The sequence below is a fragment of the Sus scrofa genome, chromosome 8, assembly GCF_000003025.6.
Source record: "Sus scrofa isolate TJ Tabasco breed Duroc chromosome 8, Sscrofa11.1, whole genome shotgun sequence".
Lineage (NCBI taxonomy): Eukaryota > Metazoa > Chordata > Mammalia > Artiodactyla > Suidae > Sus > Sus scrofa.
The window spans coordinates 120,720,567-120,735,972 of record NC_010450.4 but is presented as its reverse complement, the minus strand read 5'-3'; the positions used below and the strand labels follow the sequence as shown (position 1 = coordinate 120,735,972).

The following is a 15,406-nucleotide window of genomic DNA, read 5'->3' as shown; positions in this document are numbered from 1 at the left end:
GTTGCTTTGGCTGTGGCGTAGGCTGTAGCTGTAGCTCCAATTAGACCCCTAGCCTCCATATGCCTCAGTGCGGCCCTAAAAAGACAAAAGACAAAAAAAAAAAGAAAAAAAGCATTCTAGGGAGTTCCCGTTGTGGTGGTGTCACTACAGCAGCTCAGGTTGCTGCTGTGGCACAGGTTCCATCCCTGGCTGGCTGGAGAACTTCCACATGGGCTTGGCCAAAAAGAAAAAAACCATCATTCTACCTGGAGATTAGAGTAGGACTCAAAAAGAAAGAGACAGAGAAAGAGAAGGAAGGCAATACGGTTATTACACAATGAGGAATAGTAAGCTAGTGACATCCAAGTCTAAATGTTTAGGTGCCCTCTCTTGAGGGACATTTGTATGACACTTTTGAGACTTATACATAGAAAACCTATACATATAAAATGCATTTGAGCCATACAGCTATGCAGAAGTAAACTTCATGGCAGTTGTTGAAGTTAGAACAATATGATACATTGGGCATTATTTGATGGTTATAAAGAGATTCTTTTTTTTTGCTTTTTAGGGCCGCACCTGTGGCATATGGAGGTTCCCAGGCTAGGGGTAGAATAGGAGCCGTAGTTGCCCGCCTATGCCAGAGCCACAGCAACTCCAGATCCAAGCCGTGTCTACGACCTACACCAGAGCTCAGGGCAACACCAGATCCTTAACCCACTGAGCGAGGCCAGGGATCGAACCCAAAACCTCATGGTTCCCAGTAGGATTCATTTCTGCTGCACCATGACGGAAACTCCCAGGAGATTCTGATAATGGGTATTTTCATATCTCCTTTTGAGAATATGCAGGAGAACCACTCTCAGTGCTATTTATTGAACACCTTCTCTGTGCCCAGAATTTTTTTTTCTTTTTGTCTCTTTTTTTGCTATTTCTTGGCCCACTCCCGCGGCATATGGAGGTTCCCCGGCTAGGGGTCCAATCAGAGCTGTAGCCACCGGCCTACGCCAGAGCCACAGCAATGTGGGGTCCGACCGTGTCTGCAACCTACACCACAGCTCACGGCAACGCTGGATCGTTAACCCACTGAGCAAGGGCAGGGACCGAACCCGCAACCTCATGGTTCCTAGTCGGATTCGTTAACCACTGCGACACGACAGGAACTCCTGTGCCCAGAATTTTAAAGCGGCGATCTCACATAGCTCTGAAAACAAGCACAAGAGCTAGGAAATGGACTCCACATCTATCAGCAGAGAGACTTGGCAGTTGGTCCAGTGGGCTGGGACTGCAATGATGGAGAGAGTTGCTACTTGAACGCTGCCTAACTCCAGTCCACATGCTCTTGCTCCTACACCAGCTGCTATGAGTTAATGGAACCAGAAAAATTCTCCTTTCTTTCTCTTCTGGTTCCTTGACGCTGAGTCTGCTAAAACCTAGTCTCATTAATTGACATTTCTCCCAAATCTGCTTCTCCTCCTGTGTTTTCTCTCTGTGACTCCCCTGGCATTTGTCCCAATTAGTCAGGCTTGATGCCTTTCTTCCATTCAACCCTGTATCCAATCTGTCTGCAAGTTCTGGCCCTTCTAATCCTGTCTTCATTTTCACACCACTTCCCTATCTCTGCCAACAGGAACCACCCACTGCAATGGCTCCCTATTTCCAGTGTGCCAGGTTGAAATAACCTCCCAAATGGTCTCTGATGATCTCTGCCTGCTGATATTTACACTTTTGAGCTATCCCCTCCCTTGCCTGTGGTCTGGGCTTGGCAACTTGCTTTGGGATTTTTTTTGTTTGTTTTTGGGTTTTTTTGTTTTTTGTTTTTTGGTTTTTTTTTTTGTCTTTTCTAGGGCCACACCCGCAGCACCTGGAGCTTCCCAGGCTAGGGGTCTTATTGGAGCTTTAGCCGCTGGCCTACGCCAGAGCCACAACAACCCAGGATCTGAGCCACATCTCCGACCTACACCACGGCTCTTGGCAACACTGGATCCTTAACCCACAGAGCGAGCCCAGGGATCGAACCTGCAACCTCATGGTTCCTACATGGATTCGTTAACCACCGAGCAACGATGGGAACTCCCTTGGCAACTCGCTTTGAATGAGTAAGAATAAGACACAGTAAATAGAATACGGCACATGGTGTGGGAAACCACTTCTGAGATTAGGCTCCAAAGCACTGGTTTCCATCTTACTTGCCCTTTCTTGCTCTCTCCCATGCCAGCTTTGATGGGTGCTGGCTGCCATGTTGGGAGCATCCTATGGAAAGGCTCACAGTGCCAAGGAGGTGAGGGAGCCTCTGGCCAATGGCTTCCAGGAGCTGAGGTTTGGCCCAAAAGCCCAGGAAAAGTTGAATCCTGCCTCTATTTGAGCCCAGATTTCTGACCTACAGAAACTGTAAGATAATGGAATGCTTGCTGTTTTCAGCTGCTAAATTTGGGGATAATTTATCTTGCAGCCATAGATAACTAGATACTTCTTAATGCACATTTTGAAATCCATGTATGGCATTTTTAGTTCTTCTGCTGTTAAATTAAACTTTTAGAAATACAGCTTTGACTGTTACTTCCAAGTTTGAAAGCTTTCAGTGACTCCTTACTGGCCTTGAGAAAATATCTAAGCTTCTCAGCTTGGCAATGACGATGCTTTATCACCAAGCCCCAGCATACCAGTTAATAATTAAGGATTATTTCATAGCCGAAGGCAATAATATATAATTCAGATATCAACTGAGGTGGCTCTGTCCCTTAAAGTCTTCATAAAATTGATTCCAACCACCGCTCTACATTTTTGTGGAAAATTTGACACACTTTCCAAGATCCCTACCAATTCCTGACAGGTTTTTATTCTCACGATCACCTCTGGCTCCATTGTTCTTCTGCTGGATTAACTCAGTGTGCAGATTCTCTCTCCATCCTACACCTACTTCTGTTCCCACATCAAGTCAACCCAGATGTGGAACTCAGTCCCTTCCTTGACACACATACAACCACACGTATGTCTCCTTCATACAAGACTGTTGTGTGAAGCAGATGTTACCCAATTTTCAGCATTTGCCTCACGGCTCAAACAACTTACACTGAACTTTAGACATCATGAGTCAAATAATTTTGCAAGGCAGAAAGTAACATACACATTAATTTAGGTTTGTATTTGCATAGACACTGGAAAGGAACACTAGGAATTGAAAAGGAAATTCCCTGGCTGGGGGTGATGGAGGTAGGGTGTTGGGTGTAATGGGGTGGAGGAGGACGAAAGTTGAACTAAGACACTTCACTGGTTCTCTGTGTTATTTTGATTTATGAACCGTGTAAATGTTTTCATTTTTCAGAAAATTGAAATTTAAAAATTAAGAAATCATGTAGATGCCCTCTATTGGGAATTTTTCAGCAGCTGGATTCTGAACAGCTCTCTTCCTGCCCATTTCTTATGCACGTCCTCCAGGGTGGAGGTTTTACTGCTCCAATCTAGATCTTTCTCACTCTTAATTCAGTCAAACTCTTTCATCTCTACTCTCCAATTCAGTTCTGATAGGGATGGAGTAGGCACAGGTGGTGGTAGAAATCCCAAGAGGGGATCACAGATAAAGAGGGAAACCTGGGAGATGTTGGGAGACCACCGTAAGTTCTAGAAAGACATCAGAACAAGGCAGGCTTGCTTGACTAGGGGAGGGGTGAAAATTGCCTCAGGTCGTTGGGTGGGGGATGGGATGAGGCCTGCATTCAGATTCAGATCAAGGGCAGGATTTTAAGGACCACCCTTCAGCTGATTTGAATACACACTTTACCGGACACTAAGGAGGAGCTACTACACCCAGAAAGAAAGAGGCGGGCCTTTCCAACCCCCACGCCCCTTAGATGATAAAACTGTGGCCCACCGGATCCTGGGGCAGAGCTTCCTTGCTTGCCCGCTTGCATCTCTCACAAGCATCCTATCTTAATAAATCTATTTCTTGCCTATCCCTTTGTCTCTCGCTGATTTCCTTCTGCATGGAGACACGAAGAACCTGAACCTCGGTGAGTCCAGACACAGGGTGAGTGATTCTAATTTAAAACCATGGGTTTAAGTCCCAACCTGGTTTTAGGTGGGATTCAGTCCCGGCATGTGGGTCCAAGTCCCAGTCTGGGTTCTGTCTAGGTTCAGGGCCGTTAGTGCTGTCGGTTTCAGTTCCAGGTCGATTTTTCCACATCAGAAAACTCATAAAATGTTCATGTGGACAAATATACTAAAGGAGACCTAGGAGTGATAACATTATTTTTTTAATTTTTTTTTTTTTTTGTCTTTTTGCCTTTTCTAGGGCCGTTCCTGCGGCATATGGAGATTCCAAGGCCAGAGGTCTTATTGGAGTCGCAGCCCCCAACTTACACCACAGCCACAGCAACGCAGAATCTGAGTCGTGTCTGCAACCTGTACCATAGCTCACGGCAATGCCAGATCCTTAACCCACTGAGCAAGGCCAGGGATTTAACCCGCAACCCCATGGTCCCTAGTCGGATTCGTTAACCACTGCGCCACGACTGGACTCCAAGGAGTGATAATTTTAAATGCAATTCCTACCACACCCTTCCATGAGGATATAGAGTCAGATAAAGGGGTGGGAAGGAATTGTCAGTGGGACTCCAATATTGGAAAAGTCACCAGGGAGGAAATCCTAACAGGTGAGGCTTTTGAAAAGATATCAAAGGCAAATTGTGCTTAGTAAGCAGCATTGCTTGGGACCAAGCTGACTGTATTCTCTAGCCTTCTCATGTCATCTATGTGGGGCCTGTGTGTCCTGGGTAAGTTAGTAAAGCTTAAATTGTGTCTGATGAAATAAGTCGTTGAAGTGACTTCCAATTCTACAGCCTAAGTTTAAAACAATTGAATGTTTTTTAATTGAGCAAAAATTTGAACTGGTGCTTCATGCATGAGGATATATAAATGGCCAATAAACATGAAAAGGTGCTAAGTTTCATTGGCCATCAGTCACGCTTATGAGAATGGCTAAAATGTAGCAGATAATATGAAGCAAGGCTGTAGGGAACTACTAATGGAAATGGAAATTGTAGAATCCCTTTGGAAGACTGGCAGTATGTATCAAAGCTGAACTTCTGCATCACATGACTACATTCAATTGAATTACTTCACTCTTAGGTATATTCCAAACAGATATGTGTCCATATGTCCAAAAACCTGAAAGCTTCTCAAAATGTCTCTCAGTACTAGAATGGATACATTGTAGGTAAATCATGCACTAGGATAGGATATGGCAACAAGAATGAATAATCATAATATTAAATAGAAGAAGCCATACAAGAAGGAGATCCCACTCCATGACTCGATTTCCATGAAGCTGGAAATGAGGAAAACTAAGATTTGAGAAAGCAAGAGAATGGTTCTTTGTGGGGAGTACTTAATGACTGGGAAGAGGGGTAAAAGGAGTCTTCCAGAATCCCTGTTGTGGGTTATTTCTTGACCTGGGTACAGTTTTCATGGAGGTGTTCACACTGTTAAGATTTATCAGACTATTTACCTTTATAATTTATGTATTTTATCCATATATATGTTACACAAACATTAAATTCTACCCCAATAAAATGTGTTTTAAAAGACTTTATTTTAAAAAGCAAGATTATTTTTTAAATTATTTCTCCATGGTGTTTTTTTTTTTTTTTTTTTTTTTGTTATTTTAGGGCCGTACATTTGGCATATGGAGGTTCCCAGGCTAGGGGTTGAATCAGAGCTGTAGCCGCTGGCTTACGCCACAGTCACAGCAACACCAGATCCAAGCCACCTCTGTGATTACACCACAGCTCACAGCAATCCCTGAGCAAGGCCAGGGATCAAACCAGTGTCCTCATGGATACTGGTCAGATTTATTTCCACTGAGCCATGATGCAGCTCCCTATTTCTCCATAATTTTAAAACTATTCATCCCAACTGTAAATTCCATGAAGACAGATTTTTGTTTTGCACATAAATATTTACTGAATACATTTATTAAGGAATTAAATTCAGGTGTTTTTACCAAGAAATAACCAACAACTGTCTTTCGTTATTAAGAATAGATTCCATCTAAAGAATATAACTAGTGAATATAACAACAACAACAAAAAAGAAGCAGACTCACAAATACAGACAACAAACTGGTGGTTACCCATTGGGGGAGGGGGCAATATAGGGTTGGGGAGGGGGAAGTACTAACAATTGGGTGTCAGATGTATCGCATGACACTGGGAAGATAGCCAACAATTTGTGATAAATGTAAATGGAATATAACCTTTAAGTTGTGTACAAATTTTAGCAATAAGTTAAAAAATAATAAAAACAAAACAACTGGTTGTAAATAATGTTTTATCTTCCTGGAACAAAAAAAGAATGGATTCCAATCTAGATATTTGAAATTCTGGGTATTAAAAAATCACCTGGACACAAGGATAAACTTTTCATAATACATGGAATATTGGGGGAGACAACATAGCTTAACACTTAAGATCAAATGATCAGGGAATTAATTCAAATTCCAGCCCCACCACTCATTCATTAGCTGTCTGACTTTGAACCAGCTAGTTAACCTCACCCAGGCTCAGTGTCTTCATTAGATAAATGGAAATAATAACGCTAACCGGTCCACCGAGTTAATGGGAAGCATGACAGTGAATATGTTTGTAACACGAGCACCCTGCCTGACTCATAATGGAAGTGCTCCATAAATACCTTCTATTATTTCTTCAAGTAACAGTTAATTTATTTACTTTTTTTTTTTTTTTTTTGTCTTTTTGCCTTTTCTTGAGCCACTCCTGAGGCATATGGAGGTTCCCAGGCTAGGGGTCTAATTGGAACTGTAGCCACCGACCTATACCAGAGCCACAGCAACGCGGGATCCGAGCCATGACTGCAGCCCACACCACAGCTCACAGCAATGCCGGATCCTTAAGCTAATGAGCAAGGCCAGGGATTGAACCTGCAACTTCATGGTTCCTAGTCGGATTTGTGAACACCTCGCCACGACGGGAACTCCGACAATTTCAACATACTTTTTTGTATATATTTTGAAACATTTACACCTTCAATTTCATTGATTATTTTTATGCTTCTCCTTAGCCAGCTCTGTGTTCTCAGGCAGGTCACTTCACTGGCTGAGCCTGCTTTGCCTCAGGCATCAAATGCAAACTGAAATGAGTAATCCCAGATTAAAGGGCCTGGCAACGTTGACATTCTACACAGCCCTGATTTGGCTTCTGTAACTTCCTAACTGTATCTCATCATATCCCCCACACCCCTTCACACATGCACATGTTAATCAAAAAGACCAGCTTATGGTCCCGAGTTTCTCCCATAGTCCCCCGACTGTATGGCTTTGCTTTTATCTCATAGGTCCATACCCACTCGGAACGCCTGTTCCTTCAACAAACGTTCCTCGATTTTATCCTGTTGGACACCATTTCCCTCCTTGGACATCCCGGCGTACTTAATCTATATATCTCTTGCAGCAACATCTTGTATTTCAAATATTTGTTTACATTTTATCTATTTCTCTTTTGAGAAAAAGGTACTTGCATTGCCAAAATGCATGTTACCTGTCAGAGATCTTTATCAAGAATCTGTTGTTAATTCATTTAAGAATGTTAATACTATCAAGCCACACTTTATGTCACAAAAGAAATCTAATATTGGAATTTCTTTAAAACGTCTGATTCCAGTGACCAAGATGTCATTTTATAGCTCAATATATTCTTGCATCAAGATTTATCATAAGACGACTAAATCAATTGAATCTGGTATTACTATACATGGGGCTTTAATATGGAGAGAAGGACCATAAATGTTTGTCTGAGAAGGTGTGTGTTCATTTCAGAGGCTGAACTGCACTCCCTTCCTAAGTGGGGCATTAGGGATGTGGCAGAAGAGCTGACTCTTTTGGTTTTCATTCTCTCTCTGGCCTCCTGGGTGTAACAGATGCAAAAGAAAAGCTTTGCACAGTTATAGCTAAGCCATGAGAACCATCCCCTGGGAGGGCTCAGTGAATCTTCATTAGTTGCTATCTCTCTTTTGCAGGTTGTTGCTAAATTAAGTTCTGTAGATTAGCGACTTTCAGTCTTTCCATGCACGAAGCAAACTGTTCTTGCTCCTGTGAGTAATCCCTAAGGAAGTCAAAGCTGTGATGATCCGTGAGGGGGTGAGAGCTAAACTCAAGGCCAGAGGGGTTTTCAGAGTACTAGATTTGGGGGGGGGGTGCGCGTTTTTTTTTCAATGTCAGAATGTACCATAATGATATAGAAAACCAACAGGTATTAAAACACAGGTATCTTTCAAACAAGAACCTTTACAAAAGGATTTACAAAGAAAAGACAGGTGTGTCTGTTGCATCTGCAGAGAAATGACATTTGGCAAAGACCAGGGGCTAACTGAGAACCTCCTTCCCTGCTTCTCTCAGATTTCACTCTGTCTGGAAAGATAGATGTCAGACCTCTTGTTCCAGGGGGAGTTTCTTTGATTCACCGCAGAACTTTATCTTGTGGTGAATCATAGTTACATTGTCAAGGAAGAAGAATGATACCACTCAGACATGTTTTGCAGAATTTGTTAAAAGGTATCTCAATTTTGAGATCAGTCTTATTGGAAAGCAATATGAAAATATGTATTGAAAGTTTTAAAATGTGCCTATTCTTCAATCAAGAAATTGTACTTCTGGAACTTTACTTTTTAAATTTTTAAATTTTTTGTCTTTTTGTCATTTCTTGGGCTGCTTCTGCAGCATATGGAGGTTCCCGGGCTAGGGGTCTAATCAGAGCTGTAGCTGCCAGCCTACGCCAGAGCCACAGCAACTCCAGATCCGAGCCTCGGTCTGCGACCTACATCACAGCTCAGGGCAACACTGGATCCTTAACCCACTGAGCAAGGCCAGGGATTGAACCTGCAACCTCTTGGTTCCTACTCGGATTCGTTAACCACTGAGCCATGAAGGGGAACTCCTGGGACTTTAAAGAAACAGTTAAAGCTTTGTTCCAGGAGTTCCCATTGTGGTTCAATGGAAACAAATCTGACTAGGAACCATGAGGTTGCAGGTTCGATCCCTGGCCTTGCTCAGTGGGTTAAGGATCCAGTGTTGCCCTGAGCTGTGGTGTAGGTCGCAGATGCATCTCAGATCCTGAGTTGCTGTGGTTGTGGTGTAGGCTGGTAGCTGTAGCTCCAATTCCACCCCTAGCCCAGAAACCTCCATATGCCATGGGCGTGGCCCTAAAAAGCCAAAAAAAAAAAAAAAAGAGAGAGAGAGATTTGCTCCAAGTATGTACCTCTGAGAATATTTATATGAGAACTGTTTCTAAGAGTGAAGAGTCAGAAATAACCTAAATGCCCAACAACAGAGGATTGGTTAAATCAATCAGAGCCCAGCCATATGCTTGAGTATTAGCCAACTCCTATAAAAAAAGTTATCTACTTAAAAAAGATATTCACTTATGGATATCAAGATACATTTAACTTACAAAAGTAATACGTAAGTTACACATCATTTAAAGAAAACTAAACAGCTAAAATGTATTGAATATTATATTGGGATTTACATGCATCTTCACATTAAACTCTATAAAGTTGTATATGCAGATATTACATATGACTTTCATTTTACAAATGATGAATGTTCTCAAGGTCCTATGCGTAGTAGACAGCAGAGCCACATGAAACAGTATGAGAGGTTGCTGAGGCAGGCAGGTGGCAGGGGGGGTTCAGGCTTCTGGAGCCAGACACAGCCAGGATCCTATGGGCAGTGAACAAGAGCATCCCCTAGGAAATGCTCAAGTTCAAGGGAAAGTGGCCCCTGGGAACAATCCAGAAGCTGTAGAAGTGACATTTGCTGGGGTTTTTTCCCCAACTTGCACCACAGCGGCAACCCAGGCCACTGCAGTGACAGGTTAGAAAAGAAAGGCAAACTTGGACATGGCCACAGGAAAGCACTAGTGAAAGATGAAGGATACTTTGAAACAAAAGTCAGTGTATCCAACTCAGATGTAGGAGGAACTAAAAGAAATGTCTGTGGGAGAAGCATATGTGACAACCTGCAATGAAAGCTGTCAAGCAGAAGGAGCCTGAGCTTCAAGGTCAAACAGAACGCAGTTTAAACACAGCTTTACTAGTTACTGGCCAAACCTCTCTCTCACCATCAGTTTCCTCATCTAAAATGTGTGGATATAGGAGTTCCCTTTGTGGCTAGGTGGATAACGAACCCAACTAGTATCCATGAGAATGCTGGTTCGATCCCTGGCCTCGATCAGTGGGTTAAGGATCTGGTGTTGCCAAGAACTGTTGTGTAGGTTGCAGACTCAGATCCCATGTTGCTGTGGCTGTGGTGTAGGCCGGCAGCTGCAGCTCCGACTTGACCCCTAGCCTGAGAACCTCCATATGCCTCAGGTGTGGCCCTAAAAAGCAAAAAGAATTAAATAAACAAAATGTGGAGATAATAACACCTAATTCAATAGGATGTACAGAGGATAAAAATCAGATAATGGGAGTTCCCACTGTATTTCAGTGGGTTACTAACCCACCTAGGATCCATGAGGATATGGGTTCAATCCCTGGCCTTGTTCAGCGAGTTAAGGATCCAGCGTTGCCAAGAACTGTGGTGTAGGTTGAAGATGTGGCTCAGATCTGGCATTGCTGTGGCTATGGTGTAGGTTGGCAGCTGCAGCTCTGATTCCACCCCTAGCCTGGGAACTTCCATATACAGCAGGTTCATCTGTAAAAAGAAAAAAAAAAATCAGATAGTGAGCAAATGAAAGTAATATATAGAAATTTCTCACAACCGTGAGTGGCATAAAATAGATGTTCAGTAAACTAGCTAAACAAAACACATCATCACCATCGCTGTCATTAGAAAGGGCATCATATACAAAACTAGAAAAAGGCTTCTGGTCCAGGCCTAGAGGAGGCAATCAGAGGTCATGACAATGATGATGGGTGAGAACGAAAAAAGACAACGGGAGATAAACCAGACTCTTTAGGAACCCTGGGTGAACGTAAAGGAGAATGGAGGCGTCTCTGGGATCCTTATGGATATGGAACCTGGAATGGTAGTGAAATCAGACTCCCGGTAACCAGGTTTTGAGAGTCATCTTGGGAATTCCTGTCGTGGCTCAGAAGTAATGAACCCAACTAGGATCCATGAAGATGCGAGTTCAATCCCTTGCCTTGCTCAGTGGGTTAAGGATCTGGCATTGCCCTGAGCTTTGGTGTAGGTCGCAGACCGAGGCTCGGATCTGGAGTTGCTGTGGCTGTGGTGTAGGCCGGCAGCGGTAGCTCTCATTTGACCCCTAGCCTGGGAACCTCCATATGCCGCAGGTGCAGCCCTAAAAACAAAAAACAAATGAAAAACCAAAAAAAAGAAAGAAAGTCATCCTGCTTCCACTGCTGAGCCGCACATCTCTGAAACAAGCAGGAAGGAGGGGGAGGACGAAGAGGTGAAAAAAAATAGCATCCATTCTGTTTTGATTTTGCCCTGACGGTGATCAGAGTCATGAATCCCATAAGCATCCTCCACACTGGTAGCTTCATTATCCAGGGCATAAAGGCCCTTCTAGCACATTATACGTCGCAGCCTGGGTGTTCCCCTGTCATTTCTGCACTGGGCTTTGTTTTCCCTTCTTTGTCTTCATCTCCTTGTCTGCCTGGGTAAGGAAGTTGTTTTGTTTGTTTTGTTTTTTGTTTTCGGCTGCATTCACAGCACCACGCAGAAGTTCCCTGGCCAGGGATGAAACCCAAGCCACTGCAGTAACTCGAGAGTCACAGCAGCGAGAACACCAGATCCTTAACTGCTAGGCCACCAGGGAACTCTCAAGGCAGTTCGAACGATGGAACAATCTTTAACTAATGCCTGTGGCTGGTGCTGTGCTGGGAGACTAGGCTGCTGACACACCAGGGTGAGCAAGATGGCTTGTTGCTGGGGATGGGCATTTTAAGGGAAGGAGAGAGATCACAGCGAGGCTTTTTCTGGGAAAGCCATCCATCTGGCACAGTATCTAGGAGAAGTGTTTAATATTTGCCCTCTGTTTAAGCCTACTATTTTTTTGTTGTTTCACGGCAGTTCTTCCGATTTGTGGAGCTGTCCCCTGTTTCTAGCCTTCAGTGTGTCAGGCCCCAGCCCCTTTGACAAGTGTGCTGGTGGATGACTATTTTCCCATCTGGGCTCCACTCTCCAGGAGCCCCATGCAACTAGGCCACTGATTAGCAGACCTGTCTGCAGGCTGGTTTATGTATTTATTTTTTAATTCTCGTCGAACATATATTTCACAAAGAGAGACAAGCTTTTTCCTAGTTCCTAATGACACTATCCTTGGCATGCAGGCTGGTTTATTATCTCCTTCTCTGCCAGGCAGGTGAGCTCTATTTGGGAATATTCTATCCTGGCAGGAGTAAAAGTTTGATTACCTCCCCTAACAGCCCACTATCTGTCCCCACACCATATATATAGTTTCACAGCTGGATTGCAATAGTCATGGTAGAGAATTATTTTTGACCCAAACTGATACTACCATTTGCCCACAATCTCAGAATGATTTTTTTTGGGGGGGGTTTAAAATATCCCATCTTCATCTGTGCAGATCTGTATGTATAGAGCTTCAGGAGGAAGCAATTTTATACTTTCAGAGATCTTGGAAGTAAAAGTTTACATTATATATTCTATAAAAATGCTCTTCTCCCACAGTACAACTTCAGAAATCCTATGCACAAATCATTTATATTCTGATATAAATATCATGGTTAAAAGTATTGGCCTTTGGCTTATTCTAGCCTCCAGCTCTCAAAAGTACCTGTTCTTTCCATTACTGCTTCCACCTCAAATCACATTTATTAGCATAGGAAAATACTGGCCAGGCTCAAAACCAAAGTCTTCTGAAACTCAAACACGAGTATAAAATCCACAGTCAGCTTAATTCATTAGGGATAGTTATTTGCTAAGGACATGCTGGTTTTGTTTCATTCCTTTCAGTTCAACAAATGGAATGTGCCATGCCAGGCGGTGGGGGTCGGGGGAGAGGAGGCAAAGATGCCCTCAAACACCTGAAGGTCTCCTGGGGAATGATTGGAGCACAAACACATCATTTCAATCAGTGCCTGAGCGCTCTGGCTGGGTCACACTGGTTGCTATGGAAACACAGAAAGGGACTATTTTCCCAGTCTGCAGGTTGGAGACCATCTGGAGGACATGCCTATCAGAACTAAGACGGGAAAGATGAGTAGAAATTGATCAGGCCAGTGAAGAGGGTGGACACCTGCCTCCCAGCCAAGCATTCTACCCCGTGTGTGAGCGAGGGAATGAAAGCAGGTGAGGCCAGAGACGTTTTCAGTTAACTATGGACGATTGCTAGAATCAACAATTTTGACCTACAACAATGGCCATTTCATATGATTCTCCCTATCAACAGGGTTCAGTTACAGACAACTTTGTGTTAATTCCAGGTCGGAGAATTTTGCACTTTATCTTCCTTGGGATGGAAAAGTAATGAAGAATTGTGACGAGGTGAGTTTCTCGCTCAAATTTTTTTTTTTTTTATTTTACTTTTCAGGGCCGAACCTGTGGCACAGCCTATGCCACAACCACAGCAATGTGAGATCGGAGCCACATCTGCAACCTACACCACAGCTCATGGCAATGCTGGATCCTTAACCCACTGAGCAAGACCAGGGATTGAACCCACATCCTCATGGATACTAATCGGATTCGTTACCCCTGAGCCATGACGGAACTCCAAGATCCAGTGTTTACTTTACATGCTTTTTGAGAGATGCCTTTAAAAAAAAATCTTAACATTATAAATCAACCACACTTTAATTAAAAGAATAAAAATAATCTTACTTGGACGTCTAAAATATGAAAAAGAGTTGCTCTGGCTAAAATGGCAGTAAGAGCTGAAGAACCGCTCTTACTCAGCCTCCCTGCACCCATGGCATGTGGAAGTTCCTCCCCCAGGGATCAAACCTGTTCCTCAGCAGTGACAATGCCGGATCCTTAACCTGCTGAGCCACAGTGGGAACTCCAGTATTTATTACACAGGGAGAAGACAACCATCTATGAGCCAAGGAGAGGCTTTGGACAGATTCTTTCCTCACAGCCCTTAGAAAGAACCAATCTGCTGCCCTTAATCTCAGATTTCTAGCCTCCAGAAATGTGAGGAAATACATGTCTGTTGTTTAAGCCACTCAGTCGTGGTACTTTATTACAGCAGCCTGAGGAGACTAATACACCCTCCTTCCCTCTTCGTTCAACAGAGCAGCGGAGTGACCCTGTTAAAACAAAGTCTGTCAGGGAGCAGGAATTTTCCACTCTACCCTCTTGAGTTTGTGTGGCTGGGCTAATAACAAAATTGCCGCAAGAAAGATGAACAGACAAAAAAAAGTCTTGTCTCTATGGGGAGTCTCATAGAGACAAAACCCAAGAAATGGCCAAAGTGGGCAGCTTTTTCCTTTGTAGACAAATAATACGTATGTGACCAACTGTCAGGACCAAGAAACTTAGGTTTGGGTTATGCAATTAGTGAATAATCGAAGCAGAGTTTGGGCTGCAGGTAGTAAATTCAAGAAGTAACAAGGCTTGTTTATACGGGGTTCTTGCCCCAAGTTCCCTTTCTCTGGTGATAAGGGTGTCCTTCTACCTCCGGAGGGCAGGCACCTCTCTCTTGAGAGATGTATTTCCTGCTTTCAGGGAGACAGAAGAGAGTCAGAGTGTCCTTCTTGCGTTGGTCATTTTTTTTTTAATGTTTTTTTGTTCACATATTTGCTTTTTATTTTTTTAATTACTCAAATGAATTTATCATATCTGTAGTTGCATAATGATCATAACAATCCAATTTCACAGGATTTCCATCCCACAGCCCAAGCACATCCCCCCACTCCCCAAACTCTCTCCTCCGGAGACCATAAGTTTTTCAATGTCTGTGAATCAGCATCTGTTCTGCAAAGAAGTTCAACTGTCCTTTTTTCAAATTCCACATGTCAGTGAAAGCATTTGATGTTGGTGTCTCATTGTATGGCTGATTTCACTTAGCATGATAACTTCTAGGTCCATCCATGTTGCTAAAAATGCCAGTATTTCGTTCATTTTAATGGCTGAGTACTATTCCATTGTGTATATGCACCACACCTTCTTGATCCACACCTCTGTTGATGGACATTTAGGTTGTTTCCATGTCTTGGCTGTTGCAAAGAGTGCTGCAGTGAACATCAGGGTACTTGTGTCTTTTGGAGTCATGGTTTTCTTTTGATAGATGCCCAGGAGTGGGATTGCTGGATCAAATGGTAGTTCTATGTTTAGTCTTCTGCGGAATCTCCATACTGTTTTCCATAGTGGTTGCACCAATTTATAATCCCACCATTGCCTTGGTCATTTCTTAAGTAACTTGAATTCAAAATAATCAATACGGCATTGTGGTGAATGTTGGGGCGGCCTAACCTAAGCCCC

The 15,406-nt window shown here is 43.2% G+C and overlaps 1 long non-coding RNA gene across 2 annotated transcripts in view; it reads left to right on the top strand.

Moving 5' to 3' along the window:
- Positions 1-14,730, top strand: part of LOC106507156 — a 36,233-nt gene extending 21,503 nt beyond the window's left edge. The window contains exons 2-3 of one of the 2 annotated variants that reach the window (XR_002346852.1): positions 13,126-13,273; positions 13,515-14,730. This is a non-coding gene — a long non-coding RNA (uncharacterized LOC106507156). The other variant, XR_002346853.1, reaches the window with a different exon arrangement.